The sequence below is a fragment of the Chinchilla lanigera genome, unplaced genomic scaffold, assembly GCF_000276665.1.
Source record: "Chinchilla lanigera isolate Chin_1 unplaced genomic scaffold, ChiLan1.0 scaffold00064, whole genome shotgun sequence".
Classification (NCBI taxonomy): Eukaryota; Metazoa; Chordata; class Mammalia; order Rodentia; family Chinchillidae; genus Chinchilla; species Chinchilla lanigera.
The window spans coordinates 7,812,553-7,828,971 of NW_004955465.1; the positions used below are offsets into that span (position 1 = coordinate 7,812,553).

A 16,419-nucleotide genomic window follows, 5' to 3' on the forward strand; every position below is an offset into this window, starting at 1 on the left:
TCCATGCTTGAGGTAGCAGCAGCTTAGACCAGGGTGGACGTGGTTGCCAGCTTCTCACTGTATTATGACAGGGCAAGAGGATTTGCCTCCTTACAGAGTATGATTAGAAGACAGAAGTAAAAAAAGGGTCAGTCATTCTGATGGAAGAGCGGGAGAAAATTTGATGATCTGAGAAAATCTTCACAATGTTTTTCTAAAGAAAAATAACCTTATCAAACAATGTGTTAAAATGATTCTATTTTTGGAAAGGAAAATACATGTGTAAATAGACACGTACAAAAAGTCCTGAAGGATGTCAGCTGAACTGTGAATGGTGTTTACTTCCAAAATGGGATTATTAATGATTTTTATTCTCTTTTGCCTGTACTGTCATGCCCTCTGTAATCGTGTGCTGGTCAGTGATGGGCTGTATATATGGTAGTGGTCCCATAAGATCATCCTGCCCAGGGATGTTATCTTCATTTGTGTAAGTATGCTCTGTGATATTTTCCAGATGGTCCAGAATATTCAGCAATGCCTAACATTATTTAACTTCTACTTTCCCCAACATGAATTTGCATTGCTTTTTAGGGTGGGGAGGATGAGGTCTCACTATGTTGCCCAGGCTGTCCTTGAAGTTCTGTGCTCAAGGGATCCTCCTGCTTCAGTTTCCTGAGTAGCTTGGACTCAGACAATCACGTCCACTTGCATTGCTTTTTACCTAAAAAAAAAAAAATGAAACAAATCATTTAAACCTGATGTCCTCACTATTGTCCCAACCCTATGTGTCAGTACAGGATCTTCTAAAAGGGATCTAGGTTTCCCTTTTCCATGGTCTTCTCTGTTTTACTGAAGGTGTTTTACTTGATGATCTGAGAAAATCTTACTACTTAAATCAGCTACTTAACAACTTACAGCTTCAGAAAAAAGATTGTAAACATTTAGAAATTCTCATTTTATTTCCCAGGAGGGAGGGCTGTGCCTCAAGAACCCATGTTATGTAGATGCATGGAAATGTTGTAGTGGCAAAATATTCTAGGATTACATTTGAATTTTTGATTCATACCAGATTTTTAGATCAGGCTAACGTAGTGCCCAACCAGTGCCAAGAATGAGTATGGACACCAAGTGGAAATGTGACTCCATCATGTTGTTGAGGAATGCTCTTTGCTTGGTTAGGGGAAGCAAGACACGAATGCGGGAAAATAAGAAAGTATCCAGTGTAGTCACACTGTCGGTGTTCACAGGTAGGTGGAGTGTGCTGGAGTAATTCAGGAATAACTACCGAATCTGGAGGTTGTGACAGCTGACTTCAACCATAAAGGAAGAGAAGGGAAGGATAAGGGTTTCCAAGGGGAGGTGAGGAGGACATTCCAGATTATAAACCATGACAGCTGCTTTGGAGACATCCTCTCAGGAACATTCAACCTTCCCTTTGGTGAGAGGCTCCTGCACTTCTAGCACAAAGAGGCAGCTACCCCTGTTCTCTTTGCCCATAGAAACTGTCCCATCTACCTGAATTGAAAGTCTGTAAGAGCGAGGATTGTTTAATCCTTCTGTTTTTCAAATGAACAGTTAAAATGAAAACTTTAAATTATGTGCATGATGATATTTATATGTTTAAGAAATGAATTTCTTTAGCACAATAATTTTAACATTGCCAGTCTTGCAGTTAATGACTAAATAAATGACTACTACTTTTGGGTTTGGTAAATATTTCTCCCTCCATTATCATACATTCTCTTATGGGAGCCATAGACTGAATTGTAAACTCAGCACAGAGAATTGTTTTAAGTTTATTTTATGCAATATTTAGGAGAAACTTCCTGTAACACCCATTAGGGGAGATAATGGATTTTTTTCCTTTTCTAGAAAGTCTGTACTCCTATAGCAGTCATAAAATGAGCATTTTATACACTCTGGACCTGGGTCTCCCCAGGTTCCAAATTGAGCAGATTTAGAAATAGGCACGAGAACAATTTTCTGCTATTCTGTAAATACCCAGCCTTTGCTACTGCCTGTAGAACAGAAGAAAAATATCTACTGTGTAAGACAGGGTAACAGGAACCCCTGCCAGTCTGCATGGAAGTGTGAACTGCCAATCAGTGGGGTAAACTGAGTCTGTGACTGAGACTTGGCAGATGAGACACAGGCTGAGGGTGGCTTTGGGTCCAGATATTTCTCTCTCAGGGACACCACCATCACTGACAAATTCATTGAGAGTCAAGTGGCATCTACTGCACACTGGAGAGGTGGCTGATATGTGTACTCATCAAGGGCACAAACTACCTCAGTCACCAATGTCACCTGGTGAAAAGGTGGAGCCCTCTCTCTCCCAGCCCCTTTCCACCTCTGGATTTTTCCCAAAGCACCTATCACCATCAATATTAATGATGGTTCTCCAGAGACACAGAATCAATAGGAATTCTAGAAGCATAATAAGAAAGAGGAGAGCCAGATGTAGCGGACGTGGTGCATTAGCATGCACCTGTAATCCCAGCACTCGGGAGGCTGAGGCAGGAGGATGGTTGTGAGTTCAAGGCCAGCCTTGGCTACATAGTGAGTTAAAGACCAACCTGAACTGCATAGCAAGACCCTCTCAAAAAGGGAGAAAAAAATAAGAAAGAGGAAAACTATTATAGGAATTGGCTCATGCAGTTATGGAGACCAGAACGTCTCAAGACGCATCACCCGCAAGCTAGGGAGGCATGAAAACTGACAGTGGAATTCAGGCTAAATCTCAAGGCCTGAGAACCAGGGGAGCAAACAGAGTTAGTCCCAGTCTGAGGCCAAAGGCCTGATGGGGAATGTGAGTCCCAGAGTCCTTGGGCCCAGGAACCAGAAGCTCATATGTCCAAGGGTGGGAGAAGATGGGTGTCCCAGCTCAAGAATGGAGAGAAAGTTTCACCATTCTCTACCTTTCTTTCCATCCAGGTGCTCAGTGAATTAGTGGTACCCACCCACATTGGTGAAAATAGATCTTTACTCAGCTTACTAATTCAAATGTTAATCTCTTCCAGAAACATCCTTAGAGACATACCCAGAAATAGTGTTATCTTAGCTATCTGGTAATCTCTTAGCCCAGTCAAGTTGACACATAAAGTTAACCTTCCCACCATCTAATTCACTTAATATTTGCTTATTTTATACTGCTTACCATCTGCCTCCCTCCTTTAACATGCAAGCCCCATGAAAGCAGGGATTTTTGACTATTTTTGTGTGGTATGGTCCCCTGCCTCTTTTCACCAATGCACCATCTGTCACTCAATAAATCATGATAAAAATGAATTGTCCCAATATCTATGACAGCACCTATGGTACAGTGGGTACTCAATAAATAATTGCTGAATGTAGAAGAGTTTATACATTTTATCTTATTTAATTCTTTTTTTTCTTTTATCTTTTTAAGACAGGGTTTTGCTATGCAGTTCAGGCTGGCTTGGAACTCTCTTTGTAGCCCAGCCTGGCCTCAGACTCACAGTGATCCTCCTGCCTCAACCTCCCAAGTGCTGGGATTACAGGCATGCACCACCACACCAGGCTATCTCATTTAATTCTATATGATAGGCAATGTTACCACAAATTTAGAAATGAGAAAGCTGAGGCTCAAGCAGGTGCAGTGGCTCGCTCAGCATCATATGAGCAGGTAATGATGGGAAGAGGAAGGTAAGCTACTTCCATCCAGTCCCACAACTCTTACAATGAGGCGAAGGTGAACAGAATTGTTTAGTGCGTAATTTGGAAAGAGATCCATTGAAAATGCATAGATTTACTGATATCCACATGTACATTTAATTACAGCTTGTAAACACTAACAGCCTAGAGGAAAAAAGTCTAGGTTCTCTTTTGTAGTTATCTGTTCATCCTCAGATTGCTTCCCCATTATCAAAATGTATTAAATAATGAGTATGGGTTATGGTCAAGCTCTGTACACCTGTGTGCAAGAAATGATTCCATCTCCAGTGAGCCTATAATCTTTCAGAGGAAAGAAATAATAAGCAAAGTACATTCCATGTTATGTTACAGAATGGTCAGTATTATGGGTCTCCCAGGGAACTGAGCGAGGTAAGGGGAACCAAGGGTGCCAGGCAGAGTAAGCAGAGAGGAGACTCCAGACCAGGATTTGAAAGATGTGCAGAATGAGCCACACAGGGAAGACTTCCAGGGAGGAGGAATGACCAAGGCAAGGGCTCTACACAGAAGTGTGCCTAGCATGTTTAAGAAGGACAGGAGGCAGCATGCCTGCAACATGGTGAACAAAGAGACAGAATTAAGAGGCAGGGTGAATGCTATGGCTTGGGTAAGGGTCCCCCAGGCTCATGTGTGAAAGCCTTGGTTGGCAGCCTAGGGCACTGTTGGGAGGTAGTGGAACTCTTAAGAGGTGGGGCTTAGTGGAAGGGAGTTAGGTCTCTGCGAGTATGCATCCAAGGGTGTGGATATTGGGCTCCCAGCCCCTTCCTCTCTTCTACTTCCCAGTGCCAGAAAGTGAGGCTCCTCCTCCTCCCTGTGCTCCCACTATGACACTGAGCTGCCACAGGCCCAACAGCAATGGTGCCACATGACCATGGACTGGAATCTCTGGAATTGAGCCAAAATAAATCTTTCTGTTCTATAAGTTTATTATCTCAGGTATTTTGGCACAGTAACAGAAAGCTGACCAACACAGTAAGGAAGGTTAATGGGACCAATCCTCCAGCACAGTGTTAACCATACAAGGACATCGGCTTTTATCCTGTGACAGATGGAAAGCCATGGAAGGGCTTCATCAGAGCAATGCACACATGCACATGGACTGTAAGGAATCATGGTATCCACATAGGAAGACATAACTGAATCACAAAAATATTCTGAAGGCAATCATTAGTTGAAGATATCTTATTTATAAAGTAAAAAATCAAGAGAAGGAGTGAATAGCCTAATAAACATGCTGCAACTACAGAAACAAAGAACAGAATGTGTACATTTTCATGTTTAGAGGGAGGGAACATGCACATATTGATCATATCTGCTGTTGGCCACACTTTCAAGAGCCACATACACAGTAGTACCCCGCCTAATCTGCACTTTCACTGTCTGTAGCTTTAGTTATCCATGGTCAACTGTGGTCCAAATATATTAATTGGAAAATTCCAGAAATAAACAACTCAAAACTTTTAAATTGCATGTGATTCTGAGTGGCATGATGAAATCTTGTGTTAAGTATGGGCACTGCCCGTTATCCAGTGTTTCCATGGTGTATACACTACTGACTGTTGGTCACTCAGTAGTTGTCCTGGTTACGAGATCAACTGTCACGGTATCCCAATAGCCTAAGCCTGTGTCACCACAACACAGCATTTATTTAACCATAATCATTTACCTCACTTCATTACATGCCCTGTCACACCATCACAAGAAGGGCTAGTACAGTGCAATAAAATATTTTAAGAGAGAGTACATTTAGCTTTTACTACAATGTAATGTTTAAATTGTTCTATTTTATTACTAGCTATTATTGGCAATCTTTTAGTGCACATAAGTAAGCTTTATTGTAGGTATATATGTATTGAAAAAAACATGGTACACAAAGGTCTGGTACTGTCCTTGACTCTGGGCATCCACTGGGAGACATGGAGCTCTTGTCCTCCATGGACAAGAAGCTACCATTGCACATGATTGCAAGGGTTCCGTGAACCATCATTTGAAAACCTGTGTTAACCCATCCCCTTTGTTCCAGAATGTGTCCACTCAGTGTCCCTAGCAGACAGAACCCCTCCACTTTACTAAAACACCCCAGAGAAGGACATCAGAGCAGAAGATGCTCTTAGGATGCTTCATGCTGCACCGCTTTGACACAAATGAACATTGTTTGATGCCACCCAACTGCAGTTTGGTCCTCATGCATCTTGCTCTAATCTCAGTGGAAATGGCATGGTGATGCCGTGTATCTTTTTAAATTGCCTAAGGTAGTTAATAGCTTTTATATTGGAATAAGAATTAAAGGGAACTGAGGCGATAGGAAATGATTGTTATTTGCAGTGAGCTGTGAATTAAATTTGTCTGCTATAATAATTTGTCTTCTTGTTGGGGGCTGAACTGTGTATCTCCCAACCCACCCCCACCAAGTACTGTATGCTGAAGTCCTTAGTCACCAGTGCCTCATAATTTGACTTTATTTGGAGATATGCTTGTTGAAAATATGTAATTAAATCAAGGTGAGGTCCTACTAGAGTAAGGTGGGCCTTAATACTATATGACTGATGGCCCTTAAGATAGCCATGTGAAGACGAGAGACACACAGGGAAAATCCCAAGTGACCACAAAGGCAGAGGTTGGAGCTGTGCAGCTGCAAGCCAGGAAGGCAGAGGGACAAGGAGGGTTCCTGCAGTGCAGAGTGGTGTGACACTGCCAATCCCTTGATCTCTAACTTCCGGCCTCTAGAACTGTGTGACAATACATTTCAACTGTCTAAGCCACTTGGTTTATGGTACTTTGGTTATAGTAGCTTACCAAACCAATACACTTATATAGATGGTTTATTTTTGTTCGAATACATAAGATATATTTATCAAGATAAAAGTGTGCTGCCTTTTCTTGACCTATTTCTTTTCTTTTTGGGCTACTTTGGAAGTTTCTCAATTAAGAAGCTATTTTCAGGAATAGTAATGCAAGTTTCCATTTTGCGTGTATTTAATTATAATTTATAAATGAGTAGCATTCCTTACAAAATGATCTATCCTAAATCCATCTGGGATTCAAAGAGGCACTGAGCTGAAACAACTCACTACCTCTTCAGGCCTTAATAGATATATAGCTCTAAGAATAGCAGAGCATTCTTCTAAAATTGAAATAATCACTAAAGCTGGATGACAGAATGCCTTTATGTGGGGCCTCCACAGGGATGGCTTTGCCAGATTTAATTAAGGAGTTTTATCTGTACCAATAAATTATTATCCAAGGTAAAATAAAAGTTATCTGATTTGTTCACACTCAATTTCGTTTAGGTGTACAATTAGTGGTTTAAGTGCATTGCAAAATAATTCAGCCAAGAAATCAATTTTAGCACCTACAAAAAAGTCCAGCCAGGCTATAATTACACTATTCCAAATGCTAACTGCATACAGTTTTGGATGGAAAATATTAATATATGTACATACGCAATGTCATTGTTTACCACCAAAAATTCTCCTTGCATAAAACATGGGGGGATTATTTACATTATTTATGACTCTCAAAGGATTCAAATGTTCCTTTTAGAGTCTCTTTTGGACTGGCCCATATTAGTAATTAATTGTCTTTCTTGGCTATATTTGTACCTTTTCTTTTTTCATGCAGGCTGGAGAAAGTAGGTTGAAGCCGTGAACCCCATAGTAGGAGGTAGCAGGGACCAGTAATTAATCAAAGTAGGACCTGCGACCATGAAGCAGTGCATGAGTTTCAGTGAGTGGAGGACAGGGAAAAGGGGCTCTGTTTCTGTATTGCCAACATTTGTGGCAATCACAGGCTGTCACATTTTAGTATCCTCATCTATGGGACATTATGGCTCTATTACCCATTATCTCCTCCAAAGTTCATGCTAAAATTCGATTATTGTTTTGGAGGTAGGTGTTGGGAGTAGGACCTTTAACAATCCTTGAGGATTGATACCTTTGCTGCAGTACTGGGTTCATTCTTGCAATAGTGAGTGAGTTCTCACACAAGACTGGTTTGGTTACTGCAACGATGGGTCCCTATCAAGCAAGGTCACCCCTCATACATTGCCCCTTCCACCTGCAGACACGTGCCTCTGTCATTGTCCACCATGTCATAAAAGGCATGATGCCCTCACCAGGAGCTGAGCAGATGTAGCTGCCAAATCATAGATTTCTAGGCTTCAGAGCCCTGTGTTAAGTAAACTTCCTGTACAAAGGAGCCATTGTCAGGTATTCTGTTATAGCAACAGAAAACAGACTAACACATTAAGAGCTAATAGGATAACTGATGAAAACAATGTCTCCTCCCAAATAGGAAATTACATATGTGCTCCAAGCAGCAATAATATGACCATATTTGATGAAAAATAGTGGCATTCTTAGACATGTTGTTCCTAGAAACTTAATGACTTCTAGAGCTTTTCTGGATCTAAAACTTCCAGGTAAAACATTTGGAGCAATTTAAGCATAGAAAAGCAGTACATATTTGATTTGGATTTTGTTATTTTGACAGTATTCTCTCACTCTCTGCCAAGGTCACATTCACCATAACAGTGCCCTGCAGTTATTTGTATAACAGGTCACTTGACAAAGACCCAACACACCCATCTCTCCTCAGGAGGTAGATTTGAAGTGATTATTCCTGTCCTGCCCATTTCAGAGTTGAGGAGGAAACCGAGTAAATTGAAGAGGAAATGGAGGATTGCAGAAGTCATTCATCCAAGGCCCCACAGCTACTGCAGCAACACATTCTGTATTACGCATATTTGATATTTGCATTTCACAAGAGCGAGGAAGGCCACAACAAAAACAAACCTACTATAATATTCGCGGTAAAAAGTTATCTTGCAAGCAGCGTCTTTTTTCCTGGAGTATTGAGAGAACCTTCTAAATGTCTTAGCATCATACAGAACTGCTTTCTCAAGCATTGGAGCAGTTGTCCAGGAAAACAGATGTGTGTTCTTCTGGGCTACCTCCCCTTGTAATGACACCTATGTGTCTCTCCAGATGCCTAGGTTTGGAAAGAGGAAAGTGGGAACTGTTTCAGAAAATGAAGATGAGAAAGGCAGGGGGATGGGTGACAGCGAGAACGATAGAAAGTCTCGGGACACTGAGCACTCATGGGCCCATTCGTGGGATTTCCGTGACTGTAGCACTAACTTTAAGAAGAGGCAGCAATGATGCAGTGTGCCGAAAAGAGGGAATGGTGAGCAGTTGGGACAGAATTCCCGTGAACAGCTGTTGAAGGGACTGGGAGCAATTAGTCCAACTGCAGCCATCTCAGGGAGGCATGGTGCCTGCACTTTCTCATTGGAGAGCCAACATTAGAGAGAGTGGGAGAAATTCTTTGGGGGCACAGGGTGTAGTGGCATTATTGGGGAAAGACCACTAGGAAGGGAAGCTCACCTTCATTTCAGAAACACAGTTCTAACTATTAAAGCAACAAATGGTGTTCAGTGAATTCTGGGGAACTTTCTGCTCTTGGTGAGAAGTATGCAAGCCATAATTGGATGGCTGTCAACAAAGCAGCACATAAACTTGAACTAAATTGTCCAGTGCATTTTCTGGCCTTAACTGCTGGTGTTTCTAAGTTTTACTTGGACTCCTGGTCTACTAGGATTATTTCTTGGTGTTTGTTAGACACCTCCCGACAGGGCAATGATTCTTCTTACTGTGATCTCTGGGTCATTGACGAGTATCATTTCTTTGACTGATTCCTTCTACTCTGGCTCCTTGTCTCTGATGAGTGATGTCAAGCCCTGTAGGAAATGTGAAGTGCTGATAGAAAATCTATACTATCTGCTGGGGTTTTTAGCTCACTCAGTAGACTTTTGTGTCTCCCAAGTACATTACACTGTGTAGTACTTAATGAAGTCTTGATGGGCAAACTTCATGACTTCAATGACTCAGCTCATGCATGTGAATATTAGCTTAACAGCTAATTATGGTAATAATATTCCAGGCTTCCAGGAGAAAAAAGAAGGAACAGAATCCCGAATATCCTTTGAACCTTCAGATGTAAATTAGAAGTTAACTAGCAGACGTAAGTTAGAAGTTAATAAGCAAACCATTACTCATGATTATTAAAAGTACTCTTGCAAAGTGGAAATAGAACACTTTCTTAAAATTATTTTTAAATGTATAAAAATATAAAACATGTATTATACTAAACAATGAAATATTTTAAAAATTTCTTTAAAATAAAATAAACCAAAAATATTCATTAATGCTATCATCAGTAAATATTTTACTAAAAGTTCTGTGGCATGCAATAAGATAAGATAAAGAAATAAAAGGTACAAGGACTACAAATTATAAAATAATACTGCATTATTTTTAGATAATATGCTTACCTACCCCCAGAAACCCCAAATGAATCTGAGTTTAGCAAATACATGAAAGTCAATTGCATATGTGTATGCCAGCAACTAACAGTAAAACAATACCAAATTTAAATTATTATTCATAAAATCAACACAAAAAATAAAGTTCCTAGGAATAAACATGACAAAAGATTAAAGAACTGTCAGGTAAATATTTTTAAGCTTCCTCAGTAACTTCTGGAAGTTGTGTGAGTTGTTATAAAAGCTTTGGAAACACACCATTCTCTAAGAAAGTTAAACATATACTTACTCTACAATCCAGCTATGCCATTCTCAGGAATATCATATCGACATCCTTTTCATTTGCAGTGAACATGCATATAGAAATCTTCACAATGGATTTACAATAGCAAAATATAAAAATGATATCCATCAACTGTAAATATCATCATCAAATGTCCATTAACCAAAAATGAATAAACATATTGTGGTACACAATAACAATAATAATAATAATACAGAGAGTTGCCGGGAATTTTGAGAGGTGAAGGTCACGTACAATTATCTCCAAACTCACCAAGTTGTGAACATTAAATGCACACGCCTTTTACATGTCAATCATACCTCAACACAGTGGTCAAATAGATACATATATCTATGAAATACTGTACAACCATACAGTACAAAATACAAAATTAGACAGCACACACCAGAATGGATTAATCTCCAAAGTACAATGTGGATTGAAAGAAGCAATGGACTAAATAATGTACACAGTATACAAAAAAGTAGACAATTTGTTATTTGAAGATACACGTGTATATGATACACCTACAATGAAAAGCAAAAATTGATTATAAAAAAAACTCAAGATAGTGAGAATTTTTGTGAGAAGACAACTGGGAGAAACAGACTGGAGCACTGGAGTTGAAAACTAGATGTGACTGATGGAAGCTTGCACAGGTCATGTCCAGCAGTTGGCTGCTTAGGGACCCTCTATTACTGCGCCTGCCACCATACCTGTGAACCCTAAATTTCCCATGTCCTCATCCTTTTAACTCCAAATTTCAGGTCTTTGATATGAGGATCCAGTGACCATGTTTAAATCCCATGTCTACCTCTTTTTGGCCAAGATTAGGGGTGAGCAAATATCTGGTCTGTTTAGCTTCTGGATTTCATAAACTTAAGATGGAAAAAAGATGGTAAATGGAAGAAGGATAAAGCAAAAGTGGTAAGGGAGAGGAGGATAAGAATTATCTGCAATGCTCATTAAGAATCCAGTTTATGATCTTTTAAGCATACTCCAAAGCTATAGTAATTAAAACAGTATGGTATTGGCATAAAAACACCATATATCAATGGAATGAATTTGAGATTCTAAGATAAACATATCCAGAGATAATTAATTTTTGACAATGATGCTAAGAACATGCATTGAGGAAATGACAGAATTTTCAATAAATAATGCTGGGAGAATTGGTTATCCACGTACAAAAAAGGAAACAAGACCTCTACTTCTCTTCAGTCAAAACAACCTCGAAATTGATTAAAGACTTAAAACTATGAAACTCCTAGAAGAAAGCGTAAGAGGAATGCTTCCAAACATTGGCATGGGCAGGAAGGTTTGCATAAGATCCCCAAAGCACAGGAAACAAAAGCAAAACTGGACAAATTGGATTACATCAAACTAAAAAGCTTATGGACAGCAAAGCAAACAAGCAACAGAGTGAAGAGGCAACTTACAGAATACAAGAAAGTCTTTGCAAACTAAACTTTGGATGAAGGGCTAATAACCAGAACACAGAGTTCAGATAACTCAGTAGTGAAAATCTCACCAATAATCCAATGATACAGTGGACAGTAGATCCAAACAGAAATTTTCCAAGGAATATATACAATGACCAACAAACACATGAAAAGATGCTTGAAATCATTTATCACTAGGAAAATGCAAATCAAAAGTACAGTGAGCGATCACCTCACTCTAGTAAGAATGACTGTTCACAAAAGTAAAGGATAAATGCTGGTCAGGATGTGGAGACAAATGCTTGCATGCCATTGGTGATGATGTAAATTAAGGTGCCCATCATAGAAAATAAGATAGAAACTTATCAGAAAACTAAAACAGAACCTACCCCTACGATCCAGCAACCCCATGCCTGGATATACAGCCAGAGGAAATGAAGTCAGTAGGGTGAAGCGACAGCCAACTCCTATGTTCTTTTCAGCACCATTAACTGGTGGCAAGAAAGTGAGTCAACCCACACATTCATCGACTTATGAATGGGTAAAGAAAAGGCATACGTAAACACAGTGGGATACTATTCAGCCAGAAAAAGGATGAAATCCTATTGTTTGCACCATCACGGATGGCACTAGAGACCACTGTATTCAGTGAAATAAACAGACACAGAAAGACAAGCACTGTACCATGTTCTCGTTCATATGTGGACTCTAAAAAAGTCAATCTCATTGCAGTTGAGAGTAGAATGGTGGTGATCAGAAGTTAGGGGAAGTGGGGGGATGGGAAAAGGTCAAGCAACAGTTACTAAGTTATAGTTAGGAGATTCTGGTGCATTATTGTACTGTACATAGCTATAGATAATGATAGTATACTGTATTTTTTTAAAAGCTAGAAAAATGCTTTTGAATGTTTTTAACATAAACAAATGATAACTGTAAAAGAATAAGTTTACCCTGTGTTAAACATTACATAATGTATATATGTAACAAAACTGCACATGGTGTCCTATGAACATGAATAATTTTATGTATCAGTTAAAATATTTTTCTTCATTTTATACATTGAAAAAAAATCTCTACTTTCTGAGTCTCATTGGTGGAGAAAGTAGAGAAATATTCCACGTATTTAACTTTCACCCCAGATGATATTTTAAAATTTAAGAGTTTCTTGAATAAATAACACAGGCACTCAAATCTATGACTTTTAGTGACTTTGCCTTTGCTAGTTGAAGGTTTGAGTCATGTCCTAAAAGGCTCTAAATGTTTTTCTTCAAATAGAGTGTTTTGATCCATCTATTTGTTTCTATGTGTATGTCTTAAAGTTGCATAACCACTACTTTAAGTTAAGAATGAATAATTTCAGAATTTGAATATTTAGAGCACTAAGAAAATATTACCTATATATTTAAAATAAGTAATAATAATTGTCACTTAACTGGCAAGACCTAAAGCCAGGCATTACTCTAAGCATGCTACAAGTCTCACTAATATATCCCTTCCAACAAACCCTATGAAATGTCCAGATTGCATATTACAAAACTAAGGCATTGAGACATTAAATAACCCTCCCCAGCTAGTGAGTGGAGCAGCCAAGGTTTGACTGTAGGTTGTCCAGTCCAGAATTTCAATCACTATTAAACACTCAGTAAATATTGATTTGTCCAGCAAAACATAAATTTAAAAATTCACTTCATTGATCATAAATAAGTCAAGCAATTGAAATAGAGCAAAATAAATAAATACAGGTTTACATCTCTACAGTGACAACTTCTGCAATTTGGCCCAAATAAACCTGTGACTGTCCTGGCTCTAGGTGGCTAACAAGTATGTTAACAAACATTTCCTGCTGAGTTCCTGTGGACTTACCAAGTTCACCTGGTCTGATCGTTACTTTTTCTTCTTCAGAAAACAGATTTACTGAAGAATAATTGTTACTCAATAAGCTGCGAATGTTTAGCGTTTACAGGTTGATGCTGCAGCTTGGACATACGCATACACCCAGGAAACCATCACCGCAAGGCCAAAGTAACAGATACATCCATCACCTCCAAAGATTGCCTTGAGTTTCTATGTTCTATTTGGTTTTGTTTGGGTTTGTTTATTCTAAAGACACTTGACCTGAAATTTAACCTCTTAAATTTTTCAATGCGTGATGCATTATTTTTACAGTGGCGTGTCTACTGTATGGAAGATCTGTACAGGTAATTCCTCTTGCATGATGCAAGCCTCATACCAACTGAACAGCTCCCATTTCCCCACCCCCACCATTCTAGTCTCTGCTGTGAATTTCACTGTTCTAGGTGCCTCACATGAGTGGAATCATGCAGTATTTGTTCATCTATGCCCAGCTTACTTCACACAGCCTAATGTTCTCAGGTGCAGCCATCTCCTCTCAGTGACAGGATTTCCTCATATGATGCGTTCCCGTACCAACTCCCTGGGGCAAATGCATCCATCATTGCGTATCTCAAACATGTACTAATAAAACATTTCACAAAATGACACCATTTTGTCAATATTTCACTTGATCAAGAGGACAACTGTGAAAAGAGTATCACATTTTCTTTATCCATGCACCTGTCAATAGACAAGCAGGTGGGTTGGGCATCTTGGCTCTCGTGAATGGCACTGCAGTGGACAGGGTAGTGTTGATGCCCTCTCAAAAGGCTGATCTCAGTTCCTTGGGATATATATTCAGAGGGGGACAGTGGGTCATGCGGTGGTTCTCTTTTGATCTTTTTGAGGTGCTTCTACAGTGTTTTCCATAGTGACTCCACCATTTTACCTCCCCTCACCATGTGGAAGAGTCCCAGTTGCTGAGCACCCTCACCAACACATTGCTCCTTATTTCTGAGCTCAGCAGCCTGTTCTCAGCATCAGGAAGCTGAAGCTTACTCTGTTTCATCGGCACCATTCACTTTTGGAGGAGCCTGAGGCAAACCTTAGATGCTTTACATAATTTTTATATAATTTTTTCTCCTCTGCTTTATATAATTTTTTAATAAACCAACTATTAAGCATTTAGATTAAATAGTCATTCACTTCAAATAAGGATTTAAATCAAATTTAATTTTTCCCACATACGGTACATATATGATAATTATGAACAAAAATATGCAACAGGGTCAGAACAGGTGTAAAGCAGAAAATAGACAGGCGGATTGAGTGGTGTGGCCGAAAGAGCTCATCTGCAGCTCAGTGAGTACAACATGTGTTCAACATGTGTTCAACATGTGTTCAACATGTGTTCCCATGTGTTCAACATGAAGGTCAACAGCAGAGGAATGTGGCCCCCTGCCCACAGCGGCACCTAACACAGGCGAACACCACCAGCTATGGTGACAGAACAAAAACAGATAATATGTGCTAAAGGACTAAGTTGAATATTCTCATAAACAGGTGGAAAAAACTGTGGACTGGATGACAGAGTGTTGTATGATTCACACATAACTGGTTGAACAAACATACCCAGCAGGGCCTATTAATGAGCAAATGTCAACATACAGTGAGCTCTCTATTGGTTCTGTGTTCATGGCGGTTTTCTCCGGCATGTTGATAAATAGTTTCGGTAAGAAGAAGGACAAGATAATTGATGAACTCTGTGATATTATGATATCAAGAATGAGAGCAAATCACCAAATAACAGAAGCAGAAGCCTGGAAGCCTGCAGTGCGTGTGCCCGCTGCCGGTGTGGTCAGTGGTGCTGTGTGCCCAGACAGAGGGCAGAGACGCACTTGTCATGACCAGTATGGTGCCTACCACATCCGCGGTAGCCCACCCAGGGCAACACATCCAAAAGGGAACTTTGAGACAGGGTTCTCCTGGGAACAGTGACCAGGACAGTGTGACTTGAGCCAGAGCAATATGCACCTTAGCAGAGGAGTTAAAGCCTACGATCTTGTGGTAGTCGTCTCCATACATTGAAAAGAATCGATACGAAATGGGACTTCAGTTTATTCTACGTCATTTCACAAGACTGAACTAAGACAAGACACAGGTTTTGATTTTACAGTGTTAGTCATCCAAAGGGAATGAGACGGAATACTGAGTTATTACATGGTGCCAGAAACCAGGCTTAGCAATCTCAAAGGATCCACGGCCACCACCCATCCATCATACAGGTGATGAAGCATAGGAAGTTAGCGAGTGACAGAGCCAAGATTCATGCCAGATCCCATGAATTACCATCCCCTTCCTACTTCTCATTACCTCATATCTGTGACTGTGTGTACGGGTCCCAGTGTCTCCTCTAAGATGACCTTGACCTCTGTGTTTTCAGCCCAGCCTTGCTTCTGAGCCCCGAAGCTTTCTCTCCCAGTGAATTGCATTATCACAGCATGACCTTTTTAGGTAACTCACTACATGTCTCCATTTGAACTTCCTGGTAACAACTTAGATTTAGCAGAAAAAGAATTTGGAATTCATCACAGTTCCCCTGTCCATTCCAAACTAGACATCTAGCAGCACCTAAGAACTCACCAGGCCACACTGGGTCAGAAGCTTGTGCGACTTCAGTCCCTGCTTTCTCACTCATTTCTTATATACAGCCAGTGGCCAGTGCCTGCGGGCTCTCAAGAGTTAATTTAATCTAGGAGATATGATAGACATTGAGAATTGATAAGAAAGCACTCATAGGTAAAGGATAACTGGGATATGGGAAAAGAGAAGGGAAAGAAGGAGAAAGTTTGTATATATGTATATGC

At 39.9% G+C, this 16,419-nt stretch overlaps 1 long non-coding RNA gene across 1 annotated transcript; it reads right to left on the bottom strand.

Annotated features, from left to right (window-relative positions):
• Positions 1-329: 329 nt before the first annotated feature.
• On the bottom strand, positions 330-16,091 carry LOC102007527. The gene is made up of 2 exons (XR_263251.1): positions 15,926-16,091; positions 330-700 (listed from the first exon to the last, which is right to left on the bottom strand). It is a non-coding gene; the product is annotated as an uncharacterized LOC102007527 (long non-coding RNA).
• Between the last annotated feature and the right edge of the window lie 328 nt (positions 16,092-16,419).